At 43.4% G+C, this 18,027-nt stretch overlaps 1 protein-coding gene and 1 pseudogene across 4 annotated transcripts in view; both read right to left on the bottom strand.

Annotated features, from left to right (window-relative positions):
* Positions 1-18,027, bottom strand: part of ADGRL3 (adhesion G protein-coupled receptor L3) — a 675,925-nt gene that overhangs the window by 380,676 nt on the left and 277,222 nt on the right. The gene's annotated exons all lie outside the window — the stretch shown is intronic.
* LOC136642422 (5S ribosomal RNA) lies at positions 15,059-15,178 on the bottom strand (annotated as a pseudogene).

Genomic DNA, 18,027 nt, shown 5'->3' with positions numbered 1-18,027 from the left:
AACACCACTTTCTGTTTGGAAAACACTGACATCCACAAAAAAAACAACAATTTTCTCCCACCTCTAGCCATCAATTGGCACATTAAAGTCAATAACTGCAAAGTTTGACTAAGACTTGCACTCCATTCTGACATCACATCAAATAATGCTGAAGTTAGCTGCGCTACAATGTGGTATAATGCCTGAGCTGACAAAGAATGGTTTCCAATCAGCTGGCAAACTAGAATCAGAAATCCTGGTTTTAAACTATAAATGTGCTAGCTGAACTGGGCCTGATGTTTGAGCTGACAGACGAAAATTATAGTCATCGCTCATGGAACCAAAGTCATTCAGATACAGAAGTGTGGAGCTCATGGAAAATGAAAGCCAGCCCTCCATTCCAAACCATTGTTTGTGTGAGCATTTAGAAACACAAGCTTAGTTTGAATTCTAAACGAAACTAAAATAATGGGGGTACCATTATTGACACGGTACCTGGATTGAACTGTACAGTTCCTGCTTTGTTTATCTTGTGAGCTTTAGAAAGAAGATGGAACATTTTACAGATTAAAAACAAACATTCTTTTTCTGGTGCCAAGTGACGATTTATTTTTTTGAAATTCTCCTCAGCCTTTTAAGATACTAATACATTTTAGGGTGCAATCCTAACCCCTTAAGTCAGTGCTTTCCAGCACTGGCATAGCGATGTCAATGGGACGTGTGCTGCATCCTGCAGTTGGGTGTCACTCACAGAGGCCTCCTCAAAGTAAGGGAATGTTTGTTCCCTTACCTCAGAGCTGTGTTGCCTTTAAGTGCTGGAAAGCACTGACATAAGGGGTTAGGATTGCGCCCTTAGTTGTTAATTTCACTGCTATTTTAATTGTTGCAACTGTGTCTTGCCTTGTATTTTATGATGTTTTTATAATGTTTTAGTGAACTGCCCTAGGAACACAGCTGAAGGTACAGTATAGAAACAGACTAGAATGAAAAATAAACTTGCAGTGGTGCTGAGAGACCAGCTGAAAACCAAAGCACTTTGCCTGGACACAGACAGTAATTCTGAAGAAAGCTGAAAGTGGGTTGACAGACACATCACTTTCCACAGTGTCCACCTTCATTTCTTTTGTCCACTGTCACTTCCGGTAAAAAAATGCATGTTTTGAAATGAAAGAAAAACCTGTTCACTCCAAGCCCTGCCCCTTCTGGTCTCACACCGCTTCTGTCCTCATGAGAATGGGGCCAGCTTTGAGGACCAGCTACCTGCCATGCTGCTCCCAGAGAAAGAGGCCACTCTACCCAGAGTGAGGCACATGGGGGGGGGTCAGTTGTGGAAGCCTCTGTAGTGGGTGCAGCTTGTGAGCCCCTAATTTGCATCCCGCCAGGAAGGGGGGCAGGAGGAGGCCCACTGCTAGTCATATGCTGCAACACCCTGGACCATCTTGCCTTGCTAACAGATCTAAAAAGTCTGGCAGACCCATATGGAAGACAGCACTTCCTAGCCAGCTAGTAAAGATTTAGAATGTTGTGCTCAGATCCACCTCACTATCACAATGTTGCTGCAGTGAAATATTACAGAGGGCACTTTTGGCTTTTTCTGGAGCACCCACTCCCAAGATCTGCTGAGCTAAGGGAGGCTGGGTAGTCAAACAACATGGCAACTTGGCTGTAATAGCTGTTGCATCCTCTTATTGGAAACTTCCTCAATCCCACAACAGAATACAAGTCCAAGGTCAGTCCATTTTATCTGCCCACACTAGCCACAGGAGGCAACTTTTGCTAGGAGATGTTGTCCTGAAGAAGTTTGCCAAACTCTGTCTCCTTAGTCCCTGGCTCTACCCAAGTATCAGATTTGTTTGAAATAGCAGCTCTACAGCACAATTGTATGGATGCCTTCCAAGAAGTAAGTCTCACCGAGTTCAAAGAGGCTTACTCCAAAAAAGGATGTGTAAGGGCCCAATCTTATTCAACTTTCCAGCGCCAATGCAGCTGTACCAACAGGGCATGCACTGCATCCAGTGGTGAGGGGGGAGTCACAGAGTCCTCTTCAAGGCAAGGGAATGTTTGTTCCCTTACCTCAGGGCTGCATTGCAGCTGCATCAGTGCGGGAAAGATGGATAGACTGCATCCTAGTTACCAAGCTGAGTAAAAGTGCTTGACTAGACCAAAGGATAACTTCACCCATGAACTAACAGAGTGATTAATGCTGGATTAATATGACTACATGTCCTCTACTAAGTACATGTTCTGCACATCTCAAGTGTAAAGAATGATTAAGGCAAACCATGTGAAAGATGCTGAAGGAAGATCCTGGGTGTATATTCAGAGAACCAGCAAAATGACAGCATATTGGCTTTTTTGGCCAATTCCTTTTGTTAATTTTTTTTTACTTTAACAAAGACAAGAATAATTGACTTTAAATTAGAAAAAAATAAATCATATGGAGAGTTCCATACTGGAATGCTGGCTAGCAAAGGCAAATCAAATTACCTCCTTTGAAGCTTCCCAAGGATAATCTAAAACAAATGCTTCATCTGCAGAGCTATGAGAATGGACCAGATGGATGGAGGGATCTCTTTCATTGCAATGATTATATGACGTTTGAAAAAATATAACAACAAACAGGTCATTGCCTGCTAGTTACTTTTTTCAATTAAATTAAAATTGAAATGCTGAGCCATGTTAGGCAATATTGATATCCCTAGGTCAAGAGTCGCAATGTAATTTTGGAACTGGCAAGACACGCAAATTAATCCCAGTGGCAACCCATGCAAGCTAAAATGAGTTGCAGTGAAAAGCGGGTTATAAATTCGTTGAATAGAGAAACACACTAATACCACCGAAATCTCTCCGCTAACTCTTTGGCAAAGGCCAGCATGTTCAGTGATAAGTCGATTTCTCAAGCCATACTACAAGGGTTGGGAGCAGCATTAGAGCAATCTTATGCTTTAATCCCTCTATGTTCAACTAGCTAAGACTACTTAAAGTGCAGAAAGAAGCTTTATGTTGGCTATCTCCATCTTCCCCTTCCAAACAGTGTGCTGATTTTTTCCCCAAGTAACTTATTGGTTGCCAGTGACACTGTGGTTGCCAGTATGTACAATTTTGGCTAAATCCTGGAGCTCTGATTGTCAGCCAGCTGTTCTGGCAATCTGGATTACTCTTCAGGGCAGCCAATGGCCATCTGTGTTTTACGACAACTGTCAGAAAGGGGCTTGAAATGGCGAAGGATGTTTATCAAGGTTTGTCCCTGTATTCAGTTCAAACATGAGCATTTAGCAGTTTGCAAAGTCTGAAACAAACATCATCTTTGAACACTCAAGTAGCGCTTTACATTGAATAGAAAAGTACAATAAATCTTTTGGCTTAAAAATATAAGCTGTACACAGAAAAAAAACTCCCACTCAAAAATTTTTAAAAAAAGGACAGCGTGATTTATAAGTTGGTCATAAATGAACCAAAACAGAAACCCCCAGAAACACTGGTTGCTTTTTTTAGGGTGTATATAAAGGGAAGTATTAACACAGGGCAGTGGTTCTCAAACTTTTTAGCACAGGACCCACTTCTGAGAATGATAATCTGTCCAGGACCGACTAGAAGTGATGTCATTAACCCGGAAGTGATGTCATGGCATGGTCAGAAGTGACGACATAAAGCAGGAAAATTTTTAACACCCCCATAGGACAAAAGCAAATCAAGTAAATAAAAAGTTTACAATAAGTTTAAAAATTTAAAATAAAGAACCCCCCTAATGTACAAATCTGTTACATTTCTCCAAATGAAGTCACAAACTATGGCAGCAACACATCTAATATACTAAAAATAATTGTGTATTATTAAATATTAAAAAATTATTAAATATTTAAAAAAATACACATTGAAATGAATGAGAACCCACCTGAAGACGGCTCACAACCCACCTAGTAGGTCCCAACCCAAAGTATGAGAAACACTGACATAGAGCATGCAACATTCTTGAGTATTTAGTAGGAGTAATAAAGGTGGTAAACCCGTGCAGATAAACTGCAGGTAAGATCTCAAAGAAATGCTGCAACAGACAAATCCTGTAGATCGACAACTAACCCCTGACATGCTATTTTTCTAAACGCAGATGATTTTTCATGTAGTTTGTAGTATACATTTCTTCATCTGCAGTCTGAAGCTGTGTAAGTACATACAGACACATGTTTATCGCCTTAGTGAGCACAAGACCAGAGTTGAACATGGCTCTAACAACTGTCGTTACAAACATGGCATCAGTGAGCATCTCTAGAAGCAAAAGGGCTAGTTTATATGCTATTTCCTTAGCTTCCTTCAGTCATAGGAACTGTCAACACCCACAATCTCCGATGGAACAGGAAAGGGCTTTTGTGGTCACTCAAGAACAATGTGTCCAAGTCCCACACCTCCATCACTGCTCTCTTCCCCTGCAGCTGACATTACAGCTCTCAGTAAAGTATTTGCACATTTAACCTGCAGGGTAAAGTGAATTGTATGGATTAGATACACCCCCATCCACTTGCTGCTGATGCTTTGCTAATAGTTTCGAGTATGCATAGGCACGGGCACTTAGAAGGAAACTACAGCCAGTTCTCTTATCTGCTAGGGTTAGGTTCCTGGAAAACCTAGAGGATACTGAATCATTGAGTCTATGGGGAAAATGGGGTTAGTTTCCAGGGGACCCTCTTCACCATACACTAGGGGTGCTCATTATGTTGATCGCGAGCTACCAGTCGATCTCGAGGGGAAATGAGTCGATCGCAGGCTTCTCTCCCGTCCACGCATCCCTAGGAGTGAGCCCCTGGCAGGCTTGTGAGCCCAGGGAGCGAGCCCAGGGAGCCCAGGGAGTGAGCCCAGGGAGCGAGCCCAGGGAGCCTAGGGAGTGAGCCACCTGGGGAGGGCACCAGGATGAGGTCTCTTGTTATCTAGTGTGCTCCCTGGGGCATTTGGTGGGCCGCTGTGAGATACAGGAAGCTGGACTAGATGGGCCTATGGCCTGATCCAGTGGGGCTGTTCTTATGTTCTTATGAGCCCAGGGAGCCCAGGGAGTGAGCACCTGGCAGGCTCCTCCCTGGGAGAGGAGCCGCTGGCAGGCTTTTCTCCCGTCCACGCATCCCTGGGAGTGAGCCCCATTGACTCTACTGGGGCTGACTTACCTTTCCCCTGTTTTTGCACTGGTATGTATGGAGATCTGCCCCCCCCCACTTCCATCTGTTGGTTCTGTGTGCAAGGGGTTTTGCACTGGTTTTGCTGTGATGTCTATACAGAGATCTTCCCTCCCCCACACCTTTCCCCTGCTTTTGCACGGGTATGTATGGAGATCTGCGCCCCCCCCCCCACTTTCATCTGTTGGTTCTGTGTGCAAGGGGTTTTGCACTGGTCTTGCTGTGATGTCTATATAGAGATCTTCCCTCCCTCACACCTTTCCCCTGTTTTTGAACTGGTCTGTATAGAGATCTGCCCCCCCCCACTTGTATTGGAATCAAGGAAGATCTGGTGAGGAGGTAGATGTGGTGTCAGCAGTGGCCCCTTTAAGGGTAAGGCCTGGGCATCCAGCAGAGTGTGCTGCACTTGAAGGCAATAGGGCCCTCAGGGATATAAGAGCACCTGAGGCAGGAAGGGCTCCACTTATTTATGTGAGTCAGCCTTTTCCTACATGAAGATCATTAAGTCCAAGTACCGTTCCACCATGGCTGATGAACATTTGGAAGTGTGCTTGAGGCTGGCTGTCAGCAGCTACTGTCCGGACTATGCATTTCACTTTCACTATGCTGATTCACTTCAGTGCAAGTCATCAAAGTAAACTCAAGTAATTACAAAAAATGCTTATAGTTAATTATGTTGTGTTGTGCAATATTGGCTCATGCAGTTATGCAAGGTACACCAACATACATTGTACACATAAATGTTATATGTTATGATGGCGCGAACATTGTAAAAAAACTCTGGTAGATCTCCGGGCCTTGCTGGGTTTCAAAGTAGCTCTCCAGCCAAAAAAGTGTGAGCACCCCTGCCATACACTCTATTAGCTTTATGAAACTGAATCTTAACTTGAACTCTATGGGGCTGGGTGATAGTGAGGGTTCATCAATGTCTCCAACATCTGATGCTTCCTCCTCTGGCTATGCCTCAATTGTTGAAGGTTGCTGGCCCAACAACAAGGCCCCAGAGTTCAACAGTGGGGAGGGGGATTGCTTCACTTATCCTCTTCCACCACCTGTCTATTGGCTCCTTTCCTAGGCTTGTCTCAACCTCAGAGCAGCCCTCATGTAGCCTTCCAGAAATCTTTTACCATATGTTTCTCAACTTCGCCAAAGTTGTGAAAGTTCTGCTGGAATCCCCAAGATGGTGGGGCATGTTTGGAAGCAGTATTTTCTTTTTAAAATAAATTGAAAATGTTGTTTCTTACTTGAAACAAGCAAGTTACAACTGTGTACAATGGTGCAACTAAAGCTCTGCTACTTCTTGAGGCTGCCATTATGTTTACCCAAATGTCCTATCAACACAATGTCTAAAAACAGACATTCCATTTGTTGTCATTTGCTCTGTGGAACATTTGCTGTAGAATGAACTGAAATGTGTATCAATGGGAACCAGTTGTATCCATTTTCATTATTTCTGAAAATGAATGCCCATGCTGGTTGAACTCTTCTCTTTCAGAACCCCATTCATTCTAAAGCATTTAGCTGATTTTCAGCTATCCATTCCTCCAGCTTATTTAACATTATCATCATACAGACCTTCAAAGCAATAATCAACAGACTAACTTGGCTAACAGACACTTTGCCAACAGTCTGAGGCTAAGAGGCAAAGAAGGAAGGCCCATAGCCAGGGAGACAGACCAGGGACAGATTGCACTTGCTCCCGGTGTGGAAGGGATTGTCACTCCCGGATTGGCCTTTTCAGCCACACTAGACGCTGTGCCAGAACCACCTTTCAGAGCGCGATACCATAGTCTTTCGAGACTGAAGGTTGCCAATACTAACTTGGCTATAATTCTTTTGATCTAATCCCTTCCCATTCTATATATACTGGATATCAATCCCTATGGAAATAAACTAATGGAACTAATGGATGTGAAAAGCTTTGCCAAAACTGGAGCTCATCACTCAGGATCAGGTTTAAAGACAGCATGTCTTCACCTGGTACATTTCCAGAACATAAATCAGGCAACAATTTCACTAATGAATACTAAGGGCCAAGGTTCCCTAATCCTTGTTCACTCCAGTCCTGAACTAACTTTGCTCCAGCTTGGTTCAACAAAGTTCCCAAGAAAACTACTCTTCCAAACAGGCTGAAATCTAAAAATCTTACATTGTTCTATACCAGGAGTGTCAAACTCATTTCATTCAGGCTGAACAGCATTCATGGCACCTGCTGAGGGCAAGACGTGACATCATTAAGCAGTAAGCGATGTCATTAAGCAGATGATGGCTAGAAATAAGCACTTTGTTCTCACACAGAAACTCATTAGCTGCAAATGATAGAAGAGAAAAATTTGCAAATCTTGACCATATTTTCAAGATGAGAGTTCAATTATCAGGCTGGAAGAAACCAATTATCACGTGGGGTCACCCTTTCAGCAGTGTCGCTTCTACCACAGCATCACTTAGCAGCTCAGCAGCTGAGAGGTGGTCTGTGGAGTGATGTCTCAGCTGAAGTGGCACTACTGAACGGGCAGCCTGTGTGATAATTGAGCTCTCCCAGCACCTTGGCAACATCCTCCTCTCTCACCCCTCTTGGTCTTCCACCATTGCACTCCTTGTCTTTTGATGCCTCCTTCCGTCTCTCCCTCCCAGAGCCTCAGCAGAAGCTGTGCTGCTGAAACAGTAGCTCTGAGAGAGCCAAATTATAACAGTGGCCAGATAAAGCAAGGGGCCACACCAGGCCCACAGGTCTTATGTTTGACACCCCTGTTCTAGAATTCTAAATTCATCACTTCATTTGATGTCACATTCCAAAGAGGATAGAGTGGAACTGGAAAAGATGCAGAAGAAAGTGACCAAAATGATGAGTGGGGCAGCTCCCTCATGAGGGGGTTACAATATTTGAGGCTGTTCAGTCTAAGATGAAGACACATGGAGGGAAACAATGACCGACACCCAAATCCTAACCAACTTTCCAGCACTGACACAGCTGTGCCAATGGGGCACGTGCTGCATCCTGCAGTTGGGTGGCAGTCACAGAGGCCTCCTCAAGGTAAGGGAATGTTCTCTTACCTCAGAGCTGCATTGCCCTTTCCTTGGTGCTGGAAAGTTGGTTAGGATTGTGCCCGGAGATATATAAAATTATGCACAGGATGAATAGAGTGGATCAAGGGAAGTTCTTTTTCCTCTTGCACAACACCAGAATCAGGGGACATCCACTAACACTGGCTGGCAGGAGAGTTAGAAAAAATAAAAGGAAATATTTCTTCACTGAGCATGTGATTAATCGGTGGAACTCCTTGCCACAAGGTGTTGTGATGGCACCTGGCCTAGAAAGGGCATTGGACAGATTTATGGAGAAGAAGCTAACACAGGTTAAAAGTCATGATGACTATATGGAACTTCTGGGTTTTAGATGTAGCCTATCTCCAAATTCCAGATGCAAAGGAGCAACAGTAGGATCCGGGTATTTTATGTGTGTGTGTGGGTCTAAAGGCATCAGGTGTGACATTGTAAGATACAGGAAACTGATGGGCGATTGGCCTGTTCCAGCTCTTCTTATTATGGGCTTATTAAGGGCTCTTCTTATTATGTCACTTCTCTCCGCCAGGCCAACCCAACTCTTTCAATTTATCTTATAAACTCTCTCTCTCTCTCTCACTCTCTGTGAGTAATCCTTACACAAATGCATCTTCAATATGAACTAATATTTATAACATCTCTCTCTGGTTTTGCCATGACAACTCAAAGTGGCCTTTAATAAACTGAAAAGCATAATATAAATAAAACACAGAAACTACAGAAATGCACCTTAGTAACTCCAGCCCCCAGTGAAACCATAGCAATATCATCCAACCACCCCATGGCCAACTGTTACCCTCCCCGAAAAGATCAATGAAAAGCCAGGTCTTTACACAGCTTCTAAAGGAAACTCCTTCCAACTGAGCCTCTGCTCAGTTGAGCCTGTGATGGGAGGGCAGGCATTCCAGTGAGTTGGTGCCCCTACTTCTTGAAACTGAACTAGATACTAAAGTATTGATACTGCTAATTCATAGGATTTGATCAAATTTGGAAGGGCACTGAAGACTGTAGCCTAGGTAACCTGTATCAAATTTGCATAGATGATTTCAATTTTATGATCAATGGAAAGGGTCAGAGCATATAATGGTAAAACACTGTTTTGTCCATCTCACTTTAATATAGGTGACACATCCACCTAATGTGCAGTGAATGCAACAAAGGCCCAAATCCTAACCCACTTTCCAGCACTGGCATAGCTGTGCCAATGGGACGTGTGCCACATCCTGCAGTTGGGTGGCACTCATGGAGGCCTCCTCAAGGTAAGGGAATGTTTGTTTCCTTACCTAGGAACTGCATTGCCCTTACGTCAGTGCTGGAAAATGGGTCAGGATTGCGCCCAAAGGTATTTTAAAAAGACGAAGTGTTTACAGCTGCAATTTTCAACCACTGTGTGTGCTGTGAATGGTCTGCAGGTGTACTGCAGGAGTTTGGGGGAGGGTCATATATTGATAGGGCCATTGGGTAATGTGAGCCCCCTGCCAGCAGTGCAGTGTTCCTGTCAATTGTCAAAAAACTGATGACAATTTTAGCACTTCTCAGTGTGCCATGAGATCAAAAAGGTTGAAAATCGCTGGCCTATCAAGTCACCTTAAACAACAAGCAATGGATCATGGGATATCAAAAAGTAAAAGAGTTGGGGGGAAAATCTGGGAATGTGATTTTAATCACACATTAGTGATGTATCACTGAGAACAACATGTGTACATGCCTATGATCCACCTCATTTAACACATCAGCACATTTATCCCTGGAAGGGATATTCCCTGGCAAGAATATAATAGTCCCCAGTTAGGCTGATGGCAGAGACTGCCAAAGGCTCCCCTGGAGCAGAAGGAGCTGCAGGGGGATGACATGGCTGATAGCTGCTTTTCTCCAGCCACTGCTTATCTCTGCTTACCTTCTCTCCCCTTTGCTTGTTAACTGGCCCTGGGAATTGGGGGGGGGGCAGGGCGGGGAGAAGAGTAATGGTAGAGTCAAAGTCTGAAAATAATAAGCTTGATACGGTAGATACATTTACACAAATCAAAATGCTTGACTATGTTTGGAGGCAGGCTTCCTTGCCCTGATAATGGTCTTCTGTTTGTAATTAGAAAACAGAGCAGGTTTTAAAACCAGCTTTATTACTTTTAAATTGCACAGGAGTGCTGGTGTGCACTTCAAAAACGCAATGTTTTTTTTTTCCCCTGCTACAGTGGAAGCATTTTGAGATGAAAGGAGTTTGCCCATCACCAGAGCAACAGGGACAATTAGTTGCAAAGGAGAAACAAGAGAAGCAGAAATAAACAATGGATGAAGCTAGGCAGCCAGTTACAATGGGGGGCGGGGGGTGATGACTCATCTTCAGTTTTACCTAACTTTCTCCAAAAAACAGATTTTTTGGGTCTCATATGATTCATATGTGGTTACTTTTCATGCAATGTGTGCCATATGTAGACAGGATCTAACTTTTAGTGGGGAGGGAGAAAGGAGCTGAGAAAAGACCCCCCCCCCATCCATCCATGAGATGGTGTATATCAGTTTCCACAGCAAGGGGTCAGAGGCAGTGTGCTTCTTCAGGTCTAATACTCCCATTTGCTCAGATTGGCCAGGACTAGCAACACCACCATGATCAGGGTCAGCCCACTGATGAGGCCTCGTGAAGCAGCTGACTTATCTGATGGGCTGATGGCTGGCAGATGATTGGCAAAGGGTGTTTCATATGCGCTGCCTGCACCCCCCTGCCCACCGCAGCAGGACAATGTGTCAGGTGCCGTCCCTTCTCCTCTCAGCATGAACTGACCCCACCATTTGGAAAAGGTAGAGGGGAACGAAAGAAAGGCATGGTGACCTTGAAATTGTACACTTCTTAACAGGTCATTAGTATTAAGAACTAATTTAGCAATAAGTACATATGTATGTAGGGCAGCAATCTTCAACCAGTGTGCTTGCGGCACATTGGTGTACTGTTAATGGTCCACAGATATGCCGTGGGAGTTTGGGAGAGGGTCATTTATTAGTAGGGGCTCTGGAGTATGTGAGCCCCCCTGGCTGGCAGTGCGGTGTGCCTTGTCAATTGTTAAAAAACTGATGGTGTGCTTTGACAATTTTAGCACCTTGTAAGTGTGCCATGGGATGAAAATAGTTGAAAATAGATGAGCTAGGGCCTATATGACTCTGTGAACCCAATACAGTTTGGAGAACCATAGGAGTTAACGCTGTTGTGTCACACATTTTCAATTGAATTTACTATTCTTAGAACTGGCTGAATTTTAGTACTCTTTTCTAGTACTTCTGCATAGTGGAGTAGCCTTGAAACACCCCACAGCTATCACTGAAATTATGTGTAATAAACAGGCCTTTTTCCACATTATACGATGTTCAGGTACAGAATGTCTATTCTCAATGACAACTCTTTGTACAGAGTACACACATCCAGGAGAATGTCTGTACCAGGGTTGATGTTCAATGTCAGCCCAGAGACAAGAGCCCTGTTCATACAAACCGAAGACAGTGGAAACTGACCATGGTTTCAGAATTAATAAGAGTGCTCTGGCAAGCCACACCTCTGCCATACAGCAATCATTGTTGATTGTTTTTGCTTATGAACTAATGAGCCCACATTCCAGTGTTTGCAGTTACAGAGATAGCCCCTGCAAAGTACGTAATCAAGCTTAGTCTCATCAGTAAGATGGTTCAGCTGTGTCCAAGTCTGCAAGGTGGGAACACTTCACTCTTGTAGTTCCCAACCTGTATTCGTGCCAATTTAATATTGGTGCATCAGTTATGTAACCCAGCTACAGCTTTGGTATGCAACACTTTGTGTACGAAACTTTGCTTGCTTAGTTGTTCAGGACCCAACTTTTGTCTGCAGTGAGCCATTTACCTGTTCCAATTGACTGGGTATACACATGGGTTGTAAGGTTCCTAAATCAACCTCCTTGGAAGTAAAACTTTGGATCTGTCTCGACTCATTTCCTTGACATCAGAAAAAACTTTGGAGTTCACAGTCACAGGCCAATGCAGAAGGGCCTCATGAGCCTATACTCTGTTCCCGACACACACTGCGGCAAGAAAATGCAGGTACGCACCTTCTATATCAAAGTCTCAAACTCTTTTCTTGCCAGTACAAGGCTCTTTTTGTACTGCAAGCGTGAATTTCCATAAACCAAAGTAACATAAATGGCCCCACTGTAAATAAATGGCTAAAACAGCTTTTACTCTGAAAGCATTGTCTATTGATACAAACGGGTGAGTGTCATTTCAGAAAGAAACCAGAGGGTAACAAATGTACACTAACAGGGAAATCATATTCTTCAACTATTTCACTGGGGAAACATTTCCAAGAAAGATTTTATGAGAGCAGTTCAAGCACTCACATTGGGCCAATGAGGAGACAAATGCACATACAAAGGCAGACTATTATTTTAACTTGCTTAGCACAGCTGGAAAGATGGGATTGGTGCTTTCACTTGCATATCTGCCTTCCCTATTCCCAAATGCAAACACAATGTACCTGGGTATGCCACCTTTTCATAAATTATACATACATTCCATATCACAACATTTTTATGCCAGCGAGAGCACTATAAAAGCCTTGACTTTTTCATGCCTTGTCTGATGTCTGCAATAAAACACACTTAAACATATCAAGAGGTTAACATTCTTGATGATTTGAAACTGAGCCAATGCATGCCCTTTCCTGCAGCTCGGAAAATTTGTGCAAGCGCATTACATGTTTTAGGCTCAGTTCCACATAGTTAAATCCAGTCTTATGGCTATGTTTCAATACAAAAGTAGTTGGCCCAATATATACAGCCACTTGGTTACTCAACCCCTTCCAATGGTGAAAAAGAATCATACACCACTTCACCCTACATCTGAGGAAGGAAAGAGCAACCCAGGTGATTGGATATACCAGGCCACGTACTGCCGCTGACAGGGTCAGCCCAAAACATTTGGCTGCCCGAGGCAAAGGACAAGATAGTGCCTTTACTGAACCAGTGCCATGATACTGGGGACCCTATAGCGGGTTCTCATAGCATTCTACCTCCCTATCCCAATGAAACACTTTTTTTGTACAAAAACCAGAAGTGTGCTCTGATCCACAAATGGAGTAATTTTCAGTATCAGAGAGGCCTGTGGAGGGGGCTGCAGGCCTCCCCGATCCTCCATAAGACCAGCAGGACCCCCCAGGTAAGGGGGAAAGCCCCTGGGTTCCTACAGGGCTGTGATCGCTTCTGCACCATCAGCACACCCATTACTGGGCCACTTCCCTTAAGGGGAAATGGGCCAGTTTGGGTTCCCAATGGTGTGTCCTGACCCACCACTTTAGGAACCACTGTATTAGAGACTAAACATGTCTATTTCTCACTCAGAGAATGGGCTGCTACAGCAAGGGTGGCCAACCGTTCAACTTTAGGGCTCCTGGATTTTTAACAATTGTGTAGAGGAAATTTCAGCAGGTGCAACTTGTCATCTCACTATGTTCTTATTTTCTTAGATGACAAGCTGCAGCTGCTGAAATTCCCACTACACAATTGATAAAGATCCAGGAGTCCTAAAGTTGAAAGGTTGGCCACTCCTGTGCTAGAGACTGAAGGCAGGGATTAAATGCTGAAATACAGGCATTCACACAAACAAAACTTTTACAAGGCTAGGTAAAGCCCCCAAAGGCAAATATAGGGACAGAAGAGGAGCAACGATTTATTGATTCATATTCTCTAGGGAATCACTGTCCCTAACTCAACATTGTACGCTAAACTGGGTAACTCAAAGAAAAGGGCTTTTGAGACACCAGAAGAAAAATACAAATTTCTCCTGCATCTCTGTACTTCAAGGATCCAGCTGACATCTCAGCTGTGGGTCTCTCCCTGCCTCTGCCCCTCTTCAAACGCACAGTGTAGATACTCTACATTATACAATGCATGTAAGCTCTAACTCACGAAAACACACACAATGAAATACAGGACTAGGCCAGAACAGAAGCACTAACATCCACTCTGGAGGATACAAACTGCCAGATAATTTCTGGATAACAAAACTTGCGTTTTTCAGAAAAATATGATGGGAAAAAGGAAAAGGGGATTTTGGAAAGAGAAAGGGGAAACAAAAGAAAGACACGTAAGAGAATTGGTAGGCAAGAAGGCAAGAAAGCAGATTTTTTTCCAGAAAGCAACACATACACACACTTTTATCACCACCACCAGCCCCTCCTCTGGAGTTGAGGGAAAAGCACCATAAGGAAAAATGATTGCTGCATATCCCATCCACTTGGTGCCTTACCTAGCCATAGCCTAGCCTTTTTCTCAGGAGAGAACCACACTCACTGTTGTGGGGGGAGGGCACCCCAGAACCTCTGCCTCTGTGCCTGCTACTTAGCTGGACTGGTAAGCTGATGATAGAAATGGGCAACAAACAAAGAAAATAAAGGCAGCTACTTACCACAGCTCTCTCCCATGTGATCCTTTTGGACCAGGGGTCTCCAAACCCCGATTCGATGTGGCCCACGACAAGCCTCCATCTGGCCCGCAGCCAGCCTCAGATCCCCTGAGAGCCTCTGGCCCAGTTGATCAAACACAACCAGAGTTGTGCTTGTAGGATGGGGAAATGGGGGTCCATTTAAGTGTGTGCTTTTTTCTTGGGCTGTGTTGGTGCTTGGAGAAATCCTGGGTGTTTGAGCCCATTCATTCATTCATCTAAGTTCCATCTCTAATATATTTGTTTAAATTTTATATTTAATTTTTTTCCTGGCCCTTGACACTGTGCCAGATATTTGTTGCGGCCCTTCAACCAAAAAGTTTAGAGACCCCTGCTTTAGACAAATAGTAAGTACAAAAAATGGTTGACAACTTTCAGTCTTGAAAGACTATGGTATAAGCCTACAGCATCTGGTATTCCCAGGCAGTCTCCCATCCAAGTACTAACCAGGCCTGACCCTGCTTAGCTTCCAAGATCAGATGAGATTGGGCATGTGCAGGGTAACAGTTGCTATCAGTACAAAAACCTACAAGTCATGCTGTGAACTCCGTGCATCCACCACACTTTCTGTTTTACTTAAGGGTGGCAAGAAAGATTCAAGTACATGGCTGCTTCCCCACAAACTCTCCTCCTTCGTGTGGTCCCTTTAAAGTCCGATGCAGTCAATGAGTAAGGTGAGTGAAGCAACTGAGTGGGTAGGGAAGTAGATGCAGACTGGTGTGGCTCAAACCATGATGGGTTATGCAGAAGCAGCTAGGAGAAGGCCACCCCAAATCTGCTGCTCCACTGCAAACTGCTTCATGGATGGGCTAGCTCTTGTCTCTGGTGTCAACATGTAGATATTAACTATTAGGAAGAAATTTCTTTTCCTTCCGGTATCCAAGACATAGAAACATTTACAGCAAGTGAAATGTATACTTTAGATCTAATTGAAAATATGTATGTGAGTAGAATACAACTCTCTTCTTAAACAGCCTTTCTCAAAGATAACATTTAATTTTTTATCAAAGCAAGAGAGCTGGACTCTGACTTTCATCATTGCTGAAAAGTGACCATGACTGGAAAAGGTATAAGGAGTGCAAAGAAACAGGCAATGCAGTTTTGTATGCTGTATTCATGCCACAGAAGCAAAAGAAAATGTAGTCATTCGCACATTTTAAGATTTTGTACAGACAGAAGCATCTACCCAAATGTTGAAAGTGTGTACTTTTCTGGGTATAGAAAGCCAAAAAAACTCTTGCTAATTTCTCAGACAGAATGAAATTAGATGCTAGATTCTACCAGTGCAGGATCTCTCTAGTCACAGATCTCTAACTTACAGAAGATACATGCTTAATAGATGGCACACAGGTTAAGAAGACTATAAACATGAGGTTGCGCTATGTGGAACTCTATACCTCTTTTCGTGCTCCAAGTGGTTCATTTACATTGAGTCCTAAACATACTAAATAGCATTTTACCCAAAACCACTCAGGGCGCTTTCACCCCATGTCAGTGAGACCAGATGCATGTTCCCTGCCATACACAGCAGCCCCATTAAACAAGCCTGTGGTATATTGTTGGGTTACAAACCAAAAAGAGTTGAGTTCAGTAACGATTTTGCTACAGTTATCTTTTCAAAGTACCTGGATGTGATAAACTCATATTGTGGTTCCTGGGCTTGAAGACCAGCAGAAAATTTAATTCCAGGAGATTATAGCAGTATATTCAAATTTCATGATAATGAAATGCGATATGAGGCTGGGTAGGTAAAATGAGGGACACAATTTGGTGAAATAATGAGTCACACACATTACTGTAGACCTCAAGGCTAAAATATACATTACACAGTCTAGCTGTGCTTTTTATATTAAATTTCTCTGCTCCAAAGTAGTCTCAAATGGAAGCACAAGAATTAACAGCACACTGACCCTCCTTAAACACAGACCTCCATTTTCTTTCCCCTTCACCAAAGAGAAATCTACTGAAAGTCTGAAGAATACTGCCATGTTACATTATACATACAGTATATAAGTTGTATTACATTGCCACGTCAGGGGTGGTGCTAGGGTTTGGTGGTACACTAGCCTCTATGTCGGGGTGTCGAATCTTTATGGCCATATCATCTCTCTGAAACTGTTCGGGGCCAGGAAAAAATGAATTAAAATTTGAATATATTTACATAAATTTACAGAAATGAATATATTAGAGATGAAACTTATATGAATGAATGAAGGCCTTGCGATAGCTCAAGGTCTATAAAAGGCCTTGTGCAATACAAGGTCGACCTTTCCTTTGCTACCACTGCTGCTTCAGAGACATGAAGCTGCAAGCAGCGGAGGGAGCCCTTGGCCCACAGCTCGTGCAAGAGATTGAACAGTTGGCTGTCACACTGAAAGCAGTTATGTTGGGCCAGCGTGGACTCCAGCAAGTCTCCAGCAGGCCAGAGGCTCATTGGAGACTACGGTTTCCTCATGGGCCAGATTGTGGTTCTCCGAAAGTTGCAAATGGCCCTGGGGACAGGGTTTGGGCACCCCTGCTCTATGCCCATCAGAGGGTCCAGCTGGCCAGGCTAACCACTGAACTTTCAATACCAATGGTAGTGGTAGCTCCCAGAGTACTAGTGGGAGGTCGGCAGAGGGCCTTGGGGGTTGTGCCCCAGGGCTCCCAAAGAAAAAGGTGCCATCATTATCTGATAGAAAAATCAAAAATCGGAAAGAACCAGCAACCAAAGGCTGGATAGTGTGTAGTAATGAACATGTGGAAAATCTTTTGCAGCCCGGGTCTGCCAAACATTGTAATTCTGTTAATATTTAAGATGTAAGTGAACATCATATGGTTGTATTAAATATTTAGACTACAAGCATTAGCATAATTCATTATGTGTACCTACTTCTTGGAAGCCACAGCAGAAATCTCTAATACAATTGTATAATAACAAAAACAAATCTAACTGTGAAGTCTGAGTTGCCTGGGCCACGGACAGACCTTTCTGTTGTTGAAACATTATATATCCTGGAACACTGTGATCTGGAGGCTGCACTAAGCTGAATAATCTGTAGGATGAGAGTATAGTTTTAGCCAAAAGAGGCAGGAGAATAACATTTACTGCAGCATATATAGATCTGGACATTTTTTTCAAGGGCAGCCTGGTAATCTCAGTGAATGCAATTTGCTTGTGGTAGAATGCACCTTCTTTTCTATATTGTTTGGAAGCAAAATGCTGTATTTTATTTACTAGCCTGCTTTATTATTTTAAAGAAAAAAAAATCAAAGCAGCTTACAACCAGGAACCTCAAAAGCTTCCACTATGGGCTTACTCAGTTCAAAAGTTGCCCTTACAATATTTTAGCATTTGTTGGACACATCATTAAGCAGTGATGGTGCC

The sequence above is a fragment of the Tiliqua scincoides genome, chromosome 2 (genome assembly GCF_035046505.1).
Source record: "Tiliqua scincoides isolate rTilSci1 chromosome 2, rTilSci1.hap2, whole genome shotgun sequence".
NCBI classification, from domain to species: Eukaryota; Metazoa; Chordata; class Lepidosauria; order Squamata; family Scincidae; genus Tiliqua; species Tiliqua scincoides.
The sequence above is the reverse complement of the archived record's forward strand: the minus strand, read 5'-3'. Positions and strand labels throughout refer to the sequence as shown.